General features: G+C 53.6%; 1 long non-coding RNA gene across 1 annotated transcript; it reads left to right on the forward strand.

Moving 5' to 3' along the window:
- The first annotated feature begins 10,522 nt into the window (after positions 1-10,522).
- On the forward strand, positions 10,523-14,952 carry LOC129785714 (uncharacterized). Its single transcript, XR_008749841.1, has 3 exons — positions 10,523-10,681; positions 11,958-12,155; positions 14,774-14,952. It is a non-coding gene; the product is annotated as an uncharacterized LOC129785714 (long non-coding RNA).
- The last annotated feature ends 2,869 nt before the right edge of the window (positions 14,953-17,821 follow it).

Below are 17,821 nucleotides of genomic sequence, written 5' to 3' on the forward strand. Positions count from 1 at the left end.
CAATTTTCATTGGCATTATCACAGCTAGTTGTTTTAAAAGCAACCCTTGAGCTTCCTTATGTTTGACTTGTTGCAAAATATTCTGAAGCCAATCAATCAAGTTAGTATTACAGTTAGTGACTCTCTAGGACCCCGCAAGACTGTGGCAAGACTCCCGCACCCTGACTGCCTTAATAGCCATCTCATTCATTTGCAAACAGTTGTCCCTGGGATACCTTGCCTGAGTCACAGAATCGGCACAGTTATTTTCTCCAGCCAACTGCTCATAGTTAACAGCAATTCCCCGATTAAGGTTTTCAGTCAAGGCCACTACACATAGCTCACAAAAATCAAATAACCACATCATATACTGTATCAGTTAGTACCATACAAAGCAATGACTTCCAATCATGCAGTGTGAGTGTATAAGGCTCTGCCATCACTTCAAGAAGGGACATAGCAAATGTATTATGAATCCTCCCTTCCCGCACTGCTTTGCTTAACTCTGTAACAGCCTCGTATTGCACAGGCTGCCACTCTGCAGGTTGATTTGTCTGACAAAATACTGAACATGCCATAGCGACTCCCAAAACCCATCACTGAAGTGTTTCCCACTTGCATTCCTGCCACCAATCCCTCAGACCCCCTTTCACCCTCCCCCAAAATACAATCAATGCATCGGGAGAGACGAGGGGGTGGGGGAAAGGTCTAGCTCCTTTTCCAGATCTACAGGACCTGGATCAAAAGGTTTATCAGTGTCAATAAAATCATTGCCCGAGTTGTCCTGTTCCCGTGCTTGGTCCTGTGTTGTGAGGGTCGCTGCAACCAGTGACAGAAGCTTTGGGGGCAGAGGAGGTGTGGCCAGAATCGCCATCGCTGACAGTGTCTTGAGAAGAGTCGCGCTGTCGGTGGAATTTACAGCTTCCTCTGGTTTAGCACCGTTAGTAGAATTAGTCCACACTTGGCAAAGAGGAGTCAGAATTTGCCACCAAGATGTTAAATGCATTCCTGACACGGAGTTCCCCCCAGGGCCCCCCTGAAATAAAAACACTGGGGATGCTGAGAGGGGCCACACCTGGTTTCTTCTGTGTCTGGTTGCTCATCGCTGCACAAGTCGGGGAGTGAGAGGGGTATGGCCCTGGGAACTGGGGAAGAGGCTGGCATATGGCTCAAGAACCGGGAGGGAGGGAGGAATGTGGGTGTCGGAACTGGGGGAGAGGGGCCACTGCTGGCTTCTTCTCTGCTGCTTTGCTCATCGCTGCGCGGACGGGATGCATCCCCAGAAGGGGAAGGGGGAGTGCCCTGGGACTCTTGCCAGCAGGTCCCCGAAGGGGCCAGTGCCTGCTGTCCTGAAGGCCAGGGCGAGGCAAGCAGCTGAGATGGGGGTTTCAGGGAGACCCTCCTCTCCTCTCCTGCCCCCACACCCCTGTGCTGCTGAGGGCTGGGAGAGGCTCTCCGGGCTGGGGGAGGCAGCCCTGGCACAGCCACCTGCCCAAGGGCAGCTGCCTGCGGGAGAAGCAGCCCCAGCTGGGATGTGCCTCACGTTTTGGGGTCACTTCTCCAGGGAAACCCGCAGCCCTTCCCTGCTGCAGGGCAGCCCCACCAGCTGTGCTGCAGGGTACAGCCTGTGGCCCTGCTGGGGGGGGGCTGTGGCGGTTTTAACCCCCACTCGCAGCCTCTCCCCCCGGCAGGCTTTGGTGGGACACAGGTTCCCTAGGAGAGACCCGCCCGGGCTGCGGCACTGCCAAGAGCCTCGCTTGCTTTTCTGGGCATTCACAGGTGGTTCTGTCTGGGCTTCCCCCCACCCATGGCTGCCTGGCAGGGCTGGCGCTTGCTGTCAGCTCCACTCGTGGCTGACTGCTTCACGGCGTTTGACTTCTTTGTGTAGCGGCACTTTGCTGTTGACACAGCTGGACGGGCTACAGCCAGCTGCCAGTAAGACGGCACTGCTGGCGCTGGTGCGGCGTGCAGAGGTCACCGCTGGAATGCCAGCTGTCACACACAGATGCAGTCATCTTGGCTGACCAGCAGCTGAGAAAGACAGCAGTGCTGAACAAGCTCTCACAGGGAGTAGGTACCAGCATGTTCTTGCACCTGTTTGGTATTCTCTGATAACATGTGAACCAAGTGACCGGCTGCAAGGTTTGAAGGGGGACAAGTGAGGTGTGGCTCTCGGGAGAGAAGATGCTACTTGGATTCCCGCAAATACAGTGCTGCCTCGTTCTGGACTCCAAGGCTCAATTTTGTAACCTAGTTTCTACACGCCATAAAAGCAACCCATAGATAACGGAGAGCACAAGTTTGTGCACATGCAGCCAGTGTCATAACCTGCAGGAGCGGGCTGGAAACTAGGACCATGCGTGGCAATCAGTTAGCTGAGGGGAATGTGCTCGAGCTTGTCTAGACAACAATTAACATGAAGAGGCATGTTTACAGAGCATAGGGGAGTTGGAGACGGATGGCGCCAGGGAAAGGTAACACCTTGCTGTTAATTGATGGCAGTTAACCACCAATCAGGGATTGCCTAGGATGCAATGCTTAGCTTCAGGAACCAATCTGTTTAAAACGCGCAGCTTCTGAAAGTGTATATAAACTTGTGCTTCTGTACAATAAATTGACATTTGCTTGCATCAAGCTGCGTCCCGTCTCTTCATTCGCAGCAATAACCCTACTCCCTACACTCACTGACGCGCCAAAAGGTGTATGTGCCTACGCGAACAACGCCGAACTCCATAAAGGCAGTCCTAACTGCCCTGCCTTCCCCTGCCTGTTTTAAGCTGTCGGCTTTCTCCTTTCCCAGGACCAGCTGTATCGCCTCCTTTCTGTAGCAAAAGTAATAAAGCCACTAAATACCTTCTCCAGGGGAGCAGTGCTGCACTTGCCCAAGACGTACTTTTTTGGCTCTGCATGAGTGCAGAAGTGTTGGATCAATTTTCTGACCACAAAAAGCAGGGAGCAGAACTTTTGTGCTGTGCCTCACATGGCTGCCAGGGCAGGGTGAGAAGCAGCAAGAGAATTCCTGCCTGGCACCTTCTCCAGGAGAGCAGTGCTGCACTTTGCCAACGTGTTTTGGGGTTCTGCATGAGTGCAAAGGTGAGTGGCCAGTCTTCTCAGTACAGAGAGCTGGTAGCAGAACTTTTGCAGTGTGCCTTTCGATGGCTAGGAGGGCAGGGTAAGAAACAGCAAGAGAATTCTTCTGTGGCACCTTATGTGGCGGAGCTGTGGCTGGATATTTCAGTGGAGCATTTGGGCTCTGTACAAGTGCGAAAATGAGCTCTTAAATTTTTCAACACAGAAAACAGGTAGCCAAACTTTTGTGGTGTCCTGCACATAGGCACCAGGGCAAGGTGAGATCCAGCAAGAGAAATCCTTCTTGACACCTTCTCTGGGGGAGCTGTGGCTGGAGGTTTCCACGGAGCATTTGGGCTCTGTACAAATGCAAAAGGGAGCACTTAAATTTCTCAACACAGAAAGCAGGTAGCAAAACTTTTGTGATGTCTTTCACATGGCTACCAGGGCAGGGTGAAAACCAGGGTAAACAGGTCCAGCTCCCAGCCTTTACTCCTAAGAGAGATGCTCCAGGTCCCCTCATGTTTGGATCCATACACTGGACCTGCTCCAGTAGTTCCCCATCTCTCTTGAACTAGGAATTCCAGAACTGGATAGAGCACTCCAGATGCAGCCTCACCAGGCAGGGTAGAGGGCACCCCAGACAGCGCTGTAGACAGATTTTGTGCCTTTGTGCAAGGCACAGTTTGCAGCACCTGCAGTGCGTAAGGTCTGTCCCTTACTGGGAAACGATCAGCAGCAGCAGACGAGGCCAAGGGGATGGCACCTGGAATCTTAAAGCTGAAACTGGATGCCAAGGACGTGAGCAAACGCTGCTGTCCTCAACAGCAGAGAGAAACACAACTGGGAAGCACAGCCCTGACAAGAAAAGAGGTTGCTGACAGTGCTGTCTCTGCTGCCCATGAGGGCCTTTGGTGGAGGTGAAGGTGATCGCCAGGAACGATAAGGTGCTGCTGACAGGCTCACTGTGAAAATGGTTGGTGTGTTCATTGGCTGTGTCATCAATGGGGAGAGTACCGGCCAGTGGTGAGAAAAAACAGCAGTTTGAGGACGTAGTCACACGAGCGGAGACACTGGTGTGATGTGCACTGTGGATATATCAAGATGAAGTCCCTGGCGGTCTCGCGAAACGTCGTGGGTCACCTGAAGAAGACAAAGGCCAGCCCCATCGCTGTCCAGCTGATGGAGAAGCTCCTGCCCCTTTTTGCTGTGGTAAGGCTGATGGGGGAGCCCAAGCCTCGTGGGCAGGCAGGCGCTGGTCGGGGACAGCTACCTACAAGCACGCAAGTCCTACTCTGCTTCTCTCTACCAGGGCTTCGGCAAGCTGAGAGAGCTCTCCATCAGCCTCTTCAGAGACCTAATGAAGACTGTGGTGAGGAAAAACAAGAGGCAGGTGAAGACAAAAGTGGAAGTGGGCTTGTTCCCTCTCATCTTTCACATGAGCGACCAAATCCACAGCGTGGCCAAGGCACAGATTCCAAAGCTAAGCAGAGATATAGGGATGAAAACCTGACATGTTTGGGCCAGGGTACCTCCCAGCTTCCTAAGGGCAGGATGACCCCAGGAAGAAAGGAAAAGGCAGGGAGATGCCAGGTCTCCTTCCCCAGGCCGTGGTGCCACCTCCCAGTTTCTGATGTTCTGCAGGCCTCCAGGGAAGCCCTCCTCGCTGCAGCAGAGCTCCTCAAGTGGAAAAAGCTCAAAAACCTGCTGCAGAGCCATCAGGCATGGAGGATTGCAGAGTGCTTGGTGAGGACAACCCCTGGACGAGGGCTGCCCCACGGGTCTGCCCTGCGCGCTCTGCAGCTGTGCCTCACCTGCCCTGCTGCAGCCCGCAGCCCACAGCCTGGAGCTGCATCCTTGTTCCCTGTCCTCGAGAAGAGAGCCCCAAGGGCTCTTCTCCACACCCCTCTCCCCGCACCCAGCGGGAGGGAGGGCTCTGGGCAGCGGCGGGTGCTGGCAGGCGGGACTGCTCCGGCCAGCTGGGGAGGCTGTGTGACATGCCCATACCCTTGTGCTCTCTCCAGCTACGGCGGGACAGGCGCAGGACCGAAGAGTACTTGAATCAGAGCCTGCCGTACCTGGAGGATGCTCAGGCCACCTTGCGAACAACGGCCGTCAGGTTCATGGGTGAGCCACAGCCCCCAGGGTCCCGCTTTTGGCAGCCCAGCCCCAGTCCCGCCACTGCACTGGCAGCAAGGAGCAGCCCTGTGGCTGCCAGAGCCTCGGCTGCCCCGTGCAGGGCCTTGGCCTCTCTCTCCCACCCTTGACCATGCAGGTGGGCTCAGTGGCTGCCTTGCTCAGTCCCACCCGCCTCAGCTACTGCTCTTCCCTGGGGTCAGCCTGGTGAGGGGGAGGAGGGCGTGCAGCCCAGCCAGCTGAGCTGGGGGCTGTGCTGCTGGGAGCATGCTGGGGAGTGGCGGGTCTGATGAAGCTCTGTCCCTAGGGCTTGCTGGGCGGCTCCTGAGGGACCAAAGGGAGGAGAAGCTGGCTGAGATCTGCAGCAGTGAGTAGGGAGCATGGGCTGGAGGGGATGCCTGGTGGTTTTCGCAGACACGGCAGTTCATCTCTGCTCCGTTTCTTTCCATCACAGCCCTTCAGGCCTTGGAGGAAGACAGTGGACCCTCCATCTGTTCCCTGGCAGCTCAGACCACCTCCATCCTGAGCACTCCAAGGGTGCGGCAAACGTCACGATGCACCCTGCGATCACTGTGCTGCTGGTGCTGCTAAGCCAGGCAGAGGTGCAGCTCTTCTCCAGAGAACGGCTGCAATTCAATAAAGCTGGAACAAGAAGCCTGAACCCAGGGTGTCTTTCCCAAGTAGAACTGACAGGCAGCGAGGAGAGGGCATGGGATGGGTGGTCCCAGCTCTGACCTCCCTGTAGTTCTCCGGGCACCCCAGCGACACCACAGTATCTGCTTTTACTGCACTGCCACGTCCCTGCACCATGATGCACTCAGGAAGGTTTCCATGCAGAGTACAGAGGTGCTAAGGGGGCCAGAGGGACTGGGGGACAAACAGAGTGCTTGGGTCACCCTGACTGCCTTGGGAGGGCTCCCAAGGTCTGGCTAGTCGAGCAACAGAAGGCTCTGGGGCATTACAGACACCTATGGAGGAGTGCCGCAGGGACTCAAGCGGAATGGTCGAGTCTAGGGGGGCAGGCCCCCAGTCCAGCGGGCTTCCTTTGAGTGCTTGAGGCTCTGCAGAGGGGTCTGGGGTGCAAGGAAGGTCTCAGGAGGCTAGTCCACCTGGGTGGACTAGCGTGAGCCTAAGACAGCTCCAGGGCAAAGGCAGCTCCAGCGCACCCCAGGGTAGAGGGTGCCCAGGGCCAGGTGGCCTCCGCAGCCATCAGGGACCTGGGCACAGGCACTGTGATGTAGGGAGGCAGGGAGCGTGGCATGGGCTTGTTGTGCTCATTGTCTCCCTGCCCCTTTGCAGTGCCTTGACGTTGCAGCTAGTCCAGGCACTGCCCCCCACCAGCGCAGGGACCCTCGCGCAGCACTCCAGCTTAAGATCCCTGGCACCGGCTGCCCAGAGAGGCCTCTGGAGACATTCCAGCACCACCTGCACAGGATTTTGTGCAACCTGCTCTAGCACAGCCTGCTTTTGCAGGGTGTTGGACTAGATAATCTCCAGAGGTTCCCTCCAATCCTGACCATCGTGTGATTCTGTGACTCCTGGCACTTTGGATGAGGAAGAAGAGGTCAGGATCTTCAGGCAACACAACATCTGACTGCCCTCCCAGTGCCTGTCCAAGAAACCTGCCAGTCCTCCCTAACAGAAGTTGGACCTCCACACGTGGGCTTGCAGATATGCATGTGCACTGCAGGGCAACAGCCTTCTCTCTCTTCCCCATCCTCCACTGCAGGGCAAGTGCAGATGTTCTGTGGAGGAAGCACCAGCCTGCACAGGCCCTGCTGCCCTCCCTGTCATGCACTGGCCGTTCTACCTGGGCTCCCTCTACTGTGTCCCACACCACTGGCCTGGTGTGATGGCAGAGCCAGTGGCACTGCCCGGCACTGCACCTTCCTGGTCCATCAGGGCAACCTGGGTGCCAGTGGGAAGCTGGGAATTGCCCTTGGCCAGGGCCTCTCCCTGGAGCTGCCAGAGGAGGAATTCCTTGTGGATGGCAGGGATGCCAAAGCATGAGGAGTTCCCCATTGGATGGCAGGGACAGGGCGTAGAGCCCCATCGATGTGCAGCCACCCCCGGCAGCCCCTCAGCCATGGCCACGGTCACACAGAACCTCACTGGGGAGCTCATCCACATCGTCCAGGGCACCCTCATAGTGACCAGGCAGTACCAAAAGTTTCTGCAAGTAATGATGGCCAAGTAGCAAGAGGCGGTCCGTAGTGGGACACACACCACGCACACCACCACCCCACAGTTGTCTCCCTCCCCCCCGCCAGGAAAGAGGAGCAGCAGGAAAGAGGAGCAGCTCTAGCCAGGGCTGCTGGAGCCCAGAGGGTTTCCCCAGGGCCTTAGAGTGGAGCTGCTGGGGGCAGATGCGCACATGGAGAAGATGGCAGATGGGGAGAAAGACCAAGGGGAGGACACGGGGCCAAGCAGAAGCAGCCCTGTGCAGGTGGGCAGAAGGAGCCCAATGGAGATGAGGAAGAGGAGCCCCATAACTCCAGACAGAATCAGCTCCATGGGCCTGGGCAGCACCATCCACGTGGGGCCGGGCAGGAGGACCCCAGCAGACCCCAGTCCCCGGCACCATGTCCCCGTGGGCAGGGCACGTGGGCAGGCGGCCTCAGGACCATGCTGGGCAGGATTGTGCCTGCAGGAGGGCTGCTCCCGCCTGTGGGGCTGCCCAAAGGCTTGGTGGAGATGCCACTGCCGGCTCCATTGTGTCCGTTTCTGCAAGCCCCCGTGGTGGCAGCGCTGCTCCCACAAGAGCAATGGGTTCCCCTGCCAGTGAGCAGCTGGTGGGGTGCAGGGCTGGGACCCCCCTGGCCTGCCCCTTCATCTGAAATGTTAAATCTTTCCTCTATCCATGGATCTATCTGTGGAGCTCATCCATCCATCCCGCCGCAGCTGGGGCTGCTTCACCCTCAGTGCCTGAACCCAGTGGGGATGGTCTGGCATTGGGCACTGCTGGCACCCACAGAATGGGGGGTGGGGGTGTCTGGTACCACACTGGTTGTGCTGGCATGTGGGGACGGGGCTGGGCTGGAGAAAGGGGCCATCAGGAACCTCATGAGGTCCAACAAGTGCCAGCTCCGGCCCCTGGGGAGGAGCAAGCCCAGGAGGAACAAGCACAGGCGGGGGCCACCTTGCTGGAAAGAAGCTTGGCAGAGAAGGTCCTGGTGGGCCCCTCAACGAGCTGCCTGCTGGGCAGGGGATCTGTGCCCCTTGCAAAGGGGGGAACTAGTATGTAGTGAGACCCCACGGTGAATCCATACACCACAAATAGAAAGTCATGTTATCCCCAGGTTGGCATATTCAAATGGCTAATAAATGGGGTATAGCCTTGGTGCCTTAAACATTTTTGTCCAAACTAGATAACAGAGTTGAAACATGGGAATAAGTCCCCCACCCCATCAGAACATGGCGCTCAGGAATTGTTCGTGAACGATTTGTTGTGAATCGTGGAATAGAACCATGGTACACCCCAGACTTGTGAACCCTTATTCCAGGCATGTGTCCTTGTTGGGGTTTTCAGGCACCAGGGTTTAAACTGCATAACACGTTTGCAGAACAGGTTTGCAGGTTTGGAGATCCCACGTGTTATGCAAAAACTACCAATCAAGGAAACACATTGCAATATGCAGTTTTGCTTACCCACAAAACAAAATGAATTTTGTGTGAGAAGGAAAAAAAACATGCTACGACCCATCAACGCACTCCACCGTTCAATATCCAGCCCCTCAGGGTCCTTTCTGAGCATGTTCGGATGGGAAGATGTACTTTGCACTAACTACTTCCTCAAAATTATTTACATATGCATAAGGCACTTGCACACGTCACTTTGTTCCTGGGGGCCTTTCTTGGGGTCTTTAGAGATCGTTGGTGGTCAACAACCTGGTGAACTTCAGCTGAACTTTCCTGGGGCACCTGTACTCTACGTGTGGTTATAGAACTTCATTTATTCTCTGTGCTGTATGGTCTTGAAGGCAACGCACCGTTACCCCACTACCCTCATCTATCGGTATAGCCCAGGTGCCTCAGAAAGCTGCCACCCCTTACTGAGCTTATTCAATAGGTCGAGTTAATCACTGCTTTAGCTGCAGCCTCTCCGAGTGATTCTTCATAACTTAATCCTGTCAGCGAGGAGAAGCGTCCAGCTCTGCCACTGAAGGCAGCAGCCTCGAGTCACCAGGCTGCTCCCTACAGGAAGCAATCCCGACTGCCTGGATCTCACCGCTGAGAGGCTGTATTTAAAAATGAAGTGTTTTCTAGCAAGGGAAACAAGGCTGGAGCACTCGTACTCTGGCTGGTGACTCTCCCAGGCAGCTGCATATTGCCAGTCCCTCAGCAGGACAGGTGTAGCCAGAGCCCTGTCAGAGTCAGCAGAAAAACACGCTGGCCCTATTCCTGCAGGACCTACAGACGCCGGGGCGGCTCCAGGGGGCTCTGCAAGTCGGGCTGCCCGGTGCCTGTGCCCGGGGCACCTGCCGGTGCCTCTTTCCCTCCTTGGCTCTCAGCTCACTCCCAGGGCTGCCCCGGCCAGGCCTGACTCCAGCTGCCCCGGGGCCTGGCACAGCGGGGGGCTGGAACCTCCCCACAGAACCCCCGGGCAGCCAGCAGGCAGCAGACACCCCTGTGCCAGCCCAAGGGGCTTCCCTCGCCCCACGGCCGGCCACAGATCCCCTCAGCCCGGCCACAGCCCCAGCACAGGCTGTGCCTGCCCAGCCCAACACGGCTGCCAGGAGGCTGAGGGTGGGCAATGGCAGCTCCCAGCATGCCCCGGGAACAACCTGGCCATAGGGCGGCCCCGGGCCTACAGCTCCCAGCATGCCCTGGGAACAACCTGGCCATGGAGCGGTCCCGGGCCTACAGCTCCCAGCATGCTCTGGGAACAACCGGGCCATGGGGCGGCCCTGGGCCTACAGCTCCCAGCATGCCCCGGGAACAACCTGGCCATGGGGTGGCCCCGGGCCTACAGCTCCCAGCATGCCCCGGGAACAACCTGGCCATGGGGCAGCCCCGGGCCTACAGCTCCCAGCATGCCCTGGGAACAACCTGGCCATGGGGTGGTCCCGGGCCTACAGCTCCCAGCATGCCCCGGGACCAACCTGGCCATGGGGCAGCCCCGGGCCTACAGCTCCCAGCATGCCCCGGGACGAACCTGGCCATGGGGCAGCCCCGGGCCTACAGCTCCCAGCATGCCGTGGGAACAACCTGGCCATGGAGTGGTCCCGGGACTACAGCTCCCAGCATGCCCCGGGACCAACCTGGCCATGGGGCAGCCCCGGGCCTACAGCTCCCAGCATGCCCCGGGGCACGCCTTCTCCCAGCAGGCCATGGGACATCGCTGCCCTGCAGTCGGGGCCTGGGGGGACACCAGCCCCCAGCCCGGGCCCTGTAGGCCCCATGGCCCCTTCCCAGGGCTGTCCAAGCACAGGCCCCGGCCCCGGAGCCCCCGTGGGACAGGGACAAGGGGAAGGGAGGCACCGAGCGGCAGGGAGAGGTGGGTCAAGGCGGAGGGGTGGCCGGAGAGGGACAGGAGGCGGCCAGAGGGGCAGGGGGAGCAGGAGGGGCTGGGCAGGGATGGAGAAAGGACAGGGACTGACGAGGAGTGGGCAGAGGGATCGAGCGGGACAGAGACAGAGGGGCAGGGGGGGTGCCGCAAGGAATGCAGGATCAGCAGCGGGAGAGAGGGCTAGGGAGAGGAGCGGAGGGGCGGGAAGGGGGACAGAGGCACAGACCAGCACAGGCAGGGTGAGGGGACAGGATCCGTGAGCGGCTTGTGACTTTGGCAGTGGGCAGCAAAGCTGCTTCTGTGGGTCTTTCCTTTCCCCCTCTGCCCTTATCCCCTCCCCACCCTTCCCCTCGGTGAGGCTGTGTCTGTGGTGTGCCTGCTCTGGTGAAAGGAGCTCCTGCACCAGCCTGAGGGCAAAAGAAGAGGGGCAAGGAGCGAGCTGTCGCAGTCCTTAGTTTGCAGGTTTAATGTATCGGCCCTGTTCAGAAAACACAGCGTGTCTGTGTGTCAGTGGTGCCGGCAGATTTTTATTCTTTATAGCAATTTCTTTAAATACCGGGCTTCATGCAGAAGGTTCACACGGTGCTGTGCTTGTAGTAAACGGAATTGCTTTTATGCATGCTGCATTCTGGAGGTGGCAAGTGCCAGGTTAGAGATGAAGATGGAAATGAAAGCAAGTGACGCACACGCAGTGGTGATCCTGCCACAAGCATGCTGTGTATTGACCTGGGAGAATGCTGCAGGGACTCTCAGAAGTCAAGGTTTTCAGTGCTGTTTCTGTGTTTGATACCCAAGGGATGGCTTCCCTCTGCATGCGTTTCTGGGCAGGCATGTGCATGGACCATAGGTGTGTCTCTATGGTGCGGTAAGTGGGACTGCTGGTAGCTTTTCATTTCATTCCAACTCAAAAGTAAAGAAAGATTGTACCTGCAAAAGAATTCAAACGGCCATCTTTGTTTCCCAGAGCGAGCATACAAGCATGGGGGAGCGGTTTACAGGTTCAGAACTTCAGCCAGCTCTGGATGCTAAACCCTCAGGAGAGGAAAGAGAAGCCCCACTTTTTTAACTACAGCTCTGCTTCCCTTAATGTGTCTTCTTGTTAGATTGTGTCGGTAGTCAGATTAAAAGCACATGATTAAACTGTGCTTCTTTATGAAGATATTTGAGGGTAATTTACTGTCTTCAATCCTCTTACGAGTGGGGCACTCTGTTGCCCTGTGGGCAGTACAGTGTCGTGACTGGTAATTTTCCTTTTCTTGCCTAGTGTACGGATGCATTTATGAAGGCAAGTGTTGGGTCTTATTGGCACCGCACAAGAAACCAACGTGTGAAACCCAGACATTCACTGTTAGAAACAGGAAGAAGCTGTGGGCCCTTGCTTCAGATTCTGCAAAAGATGTACCAAGGCTGAGGAAATTGGCAAAAAGGGAAGAAATGCCGTAGCATAACTTTGGGATGGCAGGTGAGGTTTCCATCAGTGTTCCTCAAATGTAGCAGCCTCATTTTGTTTGCTGATGTGGTGTTGAACTCAAACTGCGAGACTAGTTTCCTTTATTGCGGGTGGTACTGTAGCACACGTACCTTTCATGTCCCAGGTGAAGTTGCCAAGGCTCTAGTTAAACTTCTGCAGAACCACCTCAAATTTTCCGTAGTGCGTGATTTCCTTCAATAGTCAAGTCCAGGTCTGTGGCATACAATAACCCCTACCCCATTTGGGATCTGGATGTGGTTGATTTTTAATTCAGACTTATCTGCTGTTAGAGATGTTCGGGTTTTGGTCCAAATAGGGAAATGCTGATTGTGTGCATTCTTTTGTTTTTTCATAGTGTTGTTCCATGTTTAGTCATTTGTTCCTTACAAAAATAATGTATGGGTGACTATGGAGCTGGAGGTCTTTACGTTCTTGTGGCCGAATGTAGCAGTGGAGCTATCTTGCTGTATTTAAATCAAGAGGAGCATAATGTAACTTCACTTAAAATCTGGTCTTGGTAGGCAGATCCTACCCTGATAAGCATTTAAAACAAAACAAAACAAAAAAAAATCAAAAAAAATCAAATCTGTGACAAGGTATAGGTGGAGCACCTGAACGGGTGCAAGGCAGCAATTCTCTTGCTGATATCCACACATTGCAGAACTGTTGCCATCATGACCTTGAAATAGTGAGCCATTAATGTTAACTACTAGCAGCTTGTGAACCTAACACCTAAAGGTAGAAAATAATTTCCCACTGCCACCTATTTTTAATTTTCTTTTATGTTTTAAAGTTTCTCATTTGATACTTTCTGATGTATTTGAAACCTGTGTCATATCCTATGTAGTTTGTGACAAGTGTGTGGCAGATGGGACTTTTCTGCTTGGAGAGCTGGTGAGATGGAGAGTAGAGAATGGTTTTATGGCACAAGTGTAGAAGTATAAAAAGAGATTAAGAGGCTTGTGTACCTTGCTGCCAGTTCAGTGGCATGAGAATTCCTGTAATGACAAATTCCTTCTGGCTCTGAAGGAATGAACGTGCCAGCCTGCTGAGTTTCCAACCAGAGCAACACTAGCAACGGATGTCGTTCCCAAATGGTGAGGTGGTTGTAAGCTTCAGCAGCAGTAGAAGCTGTGGAGAAAGTCACGAATCATCTGCCGTTCTGCAAGTCAAGTGCTTGGCTCTTTTGTCACTAGTGTTGATTTAAGGGTGCGTTGCTTATAAATAGCACTTGACCTTTGTAATTCTTCATACTACTAAATTCTGGGTGCCATCAGAGAACCACTGTGCTGTGAAGGCCCTGTAAACATACGGCGATGTTTGTGTTTATCCATTTTGCCTTCCCTTAGATGATGTTATTTTGTCATTTGAAACCTTAGTGGCAGGATTTGGGGCTTTATCCTGATCAGGCATCTAAGGGCCAGCTCTCGGCTGCAGCTGCAGCATAAGTATTCAGGTAGTTTGAGCACCAAATGAAACTTCCACTTGGCTGTCATTTTGGCTTTTCCCTTCCTCTTAATTTTTATATTTTAATTAAGAGTTTTAAGTATTTGGCTTCCTTACAGAAAAAAAAACCCCAGTGCTATCCTTGTCCTGTTATGATAGACCCCTAATCTAGAGGGCAGAAAGCTGAGACCACCAGGAAGACGTTGAGAGGAAGGGGAAGAATGTTAGAGCCATGAGTTGGGTGTTCTTCAGCTGGCCAGATCTGAGGAGATGGAAAAGGTGCCTCCCAGGTAGCTACAGGGAAGCGCAGGAGAGCAGCTGGGAGCCAGAAGTGTGGTGTGGGCATACGGAAGTGCTACACTGTGGTGTGTCAGGCAAATTATTTTCAGGAACTTTCATATTTGTTGTCATTTCCCAAGCTCCTGAGGTGCAGGAATGCTGGAGGCAAGAAGCTGCCAGCATCAATTATGTGGAGAAAGAACACTTCTATCTCCATTTTACTTTCCTCACTTCTGTGTTTCGGTGGCAGGGCAGTAAAGACCCGGACCCGGACCCTGACCCTGACCCTGCGAGTACGCAGGCAGCTTGTGTGGCCAGTGCCAGTGTGGTTCTGGCACAGAGGATCAAGCTCTTCATGCTTCAGAGCTGTCAGGCTGACACTCTTCAGCACTCAATGAAGCTCTAAATGACAGCTAAAGGAAGACAGAAGTTTTGCTTCAGAGCTTGATAATGTCATTCTGATCCATCCTTTTGCTTGTTCAGTGGCTACAGAAGGGAACCACTGCCTTGGTAGGAGCATCCATTGAGTTCTTCATGTGTGATATTAGAGGATCATTGTGTCTGTTTATGCATGAGACCATTACAGTAGGTGTTTTGAAGATGTTCACGTGTGGTACATAAAACCTTTGCCAGTAAAACAGTAAATCCACGCAGTGGGGTCTAAAGCACACAGATCCAGTGCGATCCTCCAAAGAGCTTTGAAAGTGTCTCCCCAAGGGTACAGACCTGGCTGTTGGTGATTCTGTTGACCTGCCTTTTATAGCGGGTTGCTTGGAGAAGTTGCTATGTCAGAAGTCATCTTCTGGGGGCCGAATGCTGCAAATGGTAGAATGTTTAAGGAAGCAAATGAATAACCTTCAGACTTGATTTTACTCTTTTAACAGATTGTACACAAATGGGAGGCCTGAGCAGGCTGCCTTTAGCAGGGGAACATGGCCTGACTGCACAGGAGGCAAGGAACTCCCTTCTCTCGCTGACCATGAGCCCTCAGTTTCAAGGCAGATGTGAAGAGGAATATTTGACCCGTGGGAAATGCAACTTCAGATACGTAACCCAGGTGGGACTGCCATGTGAGCCCTGTGATAGGAGCCGTGTATCCCAACCATGAACGTAGAGGTTGGGCCCAGCTTTTAGCTTGGTTCAGTATGAACTCTGCTGACTGATTCTGTGATCAAGCAGGCAAGTCTGCCCCCTGAGAGGATGTTGTCGTGGGTGGAAGGGTTGAAGTGCAGTGACTGAATCAACAAACAGGTGGTTTGAAAAGTCTTTTGGGCAAGGATCTGGTACGCTGGTGTAATGCCTTTTCCCTTTACAAAGGTGTCCAGTAAACACAAGTGTTCCTGCATGTGTCCAGTAGCGCAGAGACCTCTGTACTTTCTTTGGACTGATTGTTGTGTAAGATCTGGGGTTTTTGGGACAGTTCTGAAAATTGTTCAAAAGGTGTCTTGAATGTTGGGTGAAATGGGTCATCACTTCCATAAACCTCTAGCCTGTAAAGAAGAGCCATGGGTGTAAGGAGATTTTCTTTTTTTCTCTTTTTATTGTTACTGGGAGGAAAAGCAGTGATTAACTATTGGCCTGTGATACCCCCCGGTGCAGACTGTGCAGTGCATTTGAGGTGGATCACTCCTGTACTGCCAGGACTGAGCCCAGACTCCTCAATGCTTTGCACACTGGCACTGGAAGTCCTTGTGCAGCTGTGGGTACTGGCTTTCTGTGCTGCAGTGTGAAAACACTGGGGTTAAGGTTTGCAGAGAAGTAGGAAAAAGTTGATTATTTTGTGCTAGGAAGAGAATGTCCTGTAGTTTTCAAGCTTTGAATGTCTCCACTTGGAATTTAAAAACTGCTTTTAACTCTGCTATGTTTCAGTGGGCGGGAAGGTGTCTTGTAGTTAGAGATGATCCGTTGCCGTCAGAAGGATCTTTGCCTTCTGAGTTGAGCTTTCTTGGCTTTACATAAAAGTGCCTCAAGCTGTACAATTTCAGATGGCAGTGAAGGAGTTACATCTATGTGGGGATTTAGAGACAAATCCAAAAGTATGTTGCCCTATCGTTTCAGTATATGAACTTTCTAAACAGGATTTGCTGGGTTTTGAGCAGCAGACCCATTTCACATGTGCCTACATAAACCCCATTTTCTCAGACAGACACGTGCATTATGGTTTGTGATGCAATATTTACTTGATTCATAAGCCGTACTGTGCTGTGCTCTTCTGGGATTGTCGTAGTCCTTTGAAACGCAGCCCTGCGCATCAAAGGGGCAAGCTGTGTCATCTGCTTTCCCCCACAACACAGAGCAATGTAACTGTCATAAATACAGGCTGAGCAAAACTAGTTGAGAGATTTGTGGGCTACTGTTAGCATCACAGTGGGCCAGGAATTAGCCCATGCTTACTAATAAGTTCCTGTATTTTAATTGTCCTATGCCACCTGAGAGGCAGGACAGTGTCAGGACACTTTCCCAGGGAATAAAACTGGACATGTTTGCTTCTCTCCGAGGGTCCCCTATGTACAAAGCATCCTTCAGCACAATCTGGGTGCTTGGTGTTCTCAAAAGGACCCAAAGGGATGAAGTTCACTCCTCCTGCCTGTGTGACAGCAGGAATTATGTCTGCAGCTGTGCTTCTGCGCACTTCGAAACTGCCTCCGTTTCTTTGCTTAGCCAACCAGAGAAAAAAGCCAAAAAACCCTAAGCTGAGTTGGCAACAGTGTCTTGCTGTCCTCTCTGAAGGAAGTAATTTACCATCATCTCGCAGCTTGTCAAACGTGCACCAAGTGTGAAGAAGAACATGACGTGCACTGTCCTAAGCTCTCAGCAGGTCAGGTTTTGCTGTCCTCTGGAAACTGTCTAGCTCCTCAGTTTTTCTCCACAAAGGACACATTGTTTGGAGTAGTGATGAGGTGGCCCCCCAGATGCCCCAGCTTTATTTCTAAGTCCTATTGAAGTATTTTGCCTCCTGAAGAGACTGTGTTCCTCATGAGGAACGGTTACTTCGAAATAAAGTGACCCCCTTTCCGTCTAAAGGGATGGAGCTTGAGACTGTGGAGGTGGAGGTGCTTGGTGAGGGAGGCAGTCAGGCAGGGCCAGTCTGGGGTGCGCAGCTGCGCAGGGCAGTGATGGCACCCGTGTACCTGGCGAATACTTCTCTCGCAGTGTCGCAGGGAGAAGGTGTGAGGGTGCTGGGAGAGAGCCGGCGCCCCTGGGAATGACAGCAGCTAATGGTGAGGGCTGGCTGCGTGGGCAGCAAAGGGTGAGCCAGCCACTCCCTTTGCAAATGCAGTGGAGAGGGAGGGAGCCCCTCCCTCAGCGCAGCAACGTCTGCTGGGGCAGGGCCGGAGGCACCGGCGCCCAGGGCAGGGCTGGCAGGGGGTCTGAGAGAGCCACTCCGCCACCGCCTTGCTTACTGACGCTGTGGGGAAATCGCTTTGGGGGCAGCGATTAAAAAGTGCGTGCAAAGTTTTTAGGTCCAATTGGAACACTGAGAAGGGGTTCGGGGCCTTTCTCAGAGCGCCGCACGTTGCATAGTCATGTGTCATACACAGGTTTGGTGGCTGGTTTCTCGCTTCTAATGCAAACGCGTACGCATCCTCAGTAGCACTGCTGAAGTGTTTTACGGACTACGCATGCTCCCCAAGTGGGATTTTGGCCTCTTTGGGGCAGAACTATTTCAGTTAGAGGTCCCCATCTCCCACTGCCACCATTATCTTTGTCCTATTTTAAACTCATTTTCTGTTGATGTCAGTGGATCCCAAGACCTGATCAGCTTGTGTTCTCTTGCAGCCAGAACTTTCCTCATTGGAAGTCTTCTTCCTGCGCAACTTAGATAACGGTGCTCTTTCCACTACCTGCTCTTAGTTTCTCACCCCTACCAAGGCTGCCTCCCTTGATGAGAAGTCCCTTCATTTGTAAATACTTTAGAGAGTGGGTCAGCT

The sequence above is a fragment of the Falco peregrinus genome, chromosome 14 (assembly GCF_023634155.1).
Source record: "Falco peregrinus isolate bFalPer1 chromosome 14, bFalPer1.pri, whole genome shotgun sequence".
NCBI classification, from domain to species: Eukaryota; Metazoa; Chordata; class Aves; order Falconiformes; family Falconidae; genus Falco; species Falco peregrinus.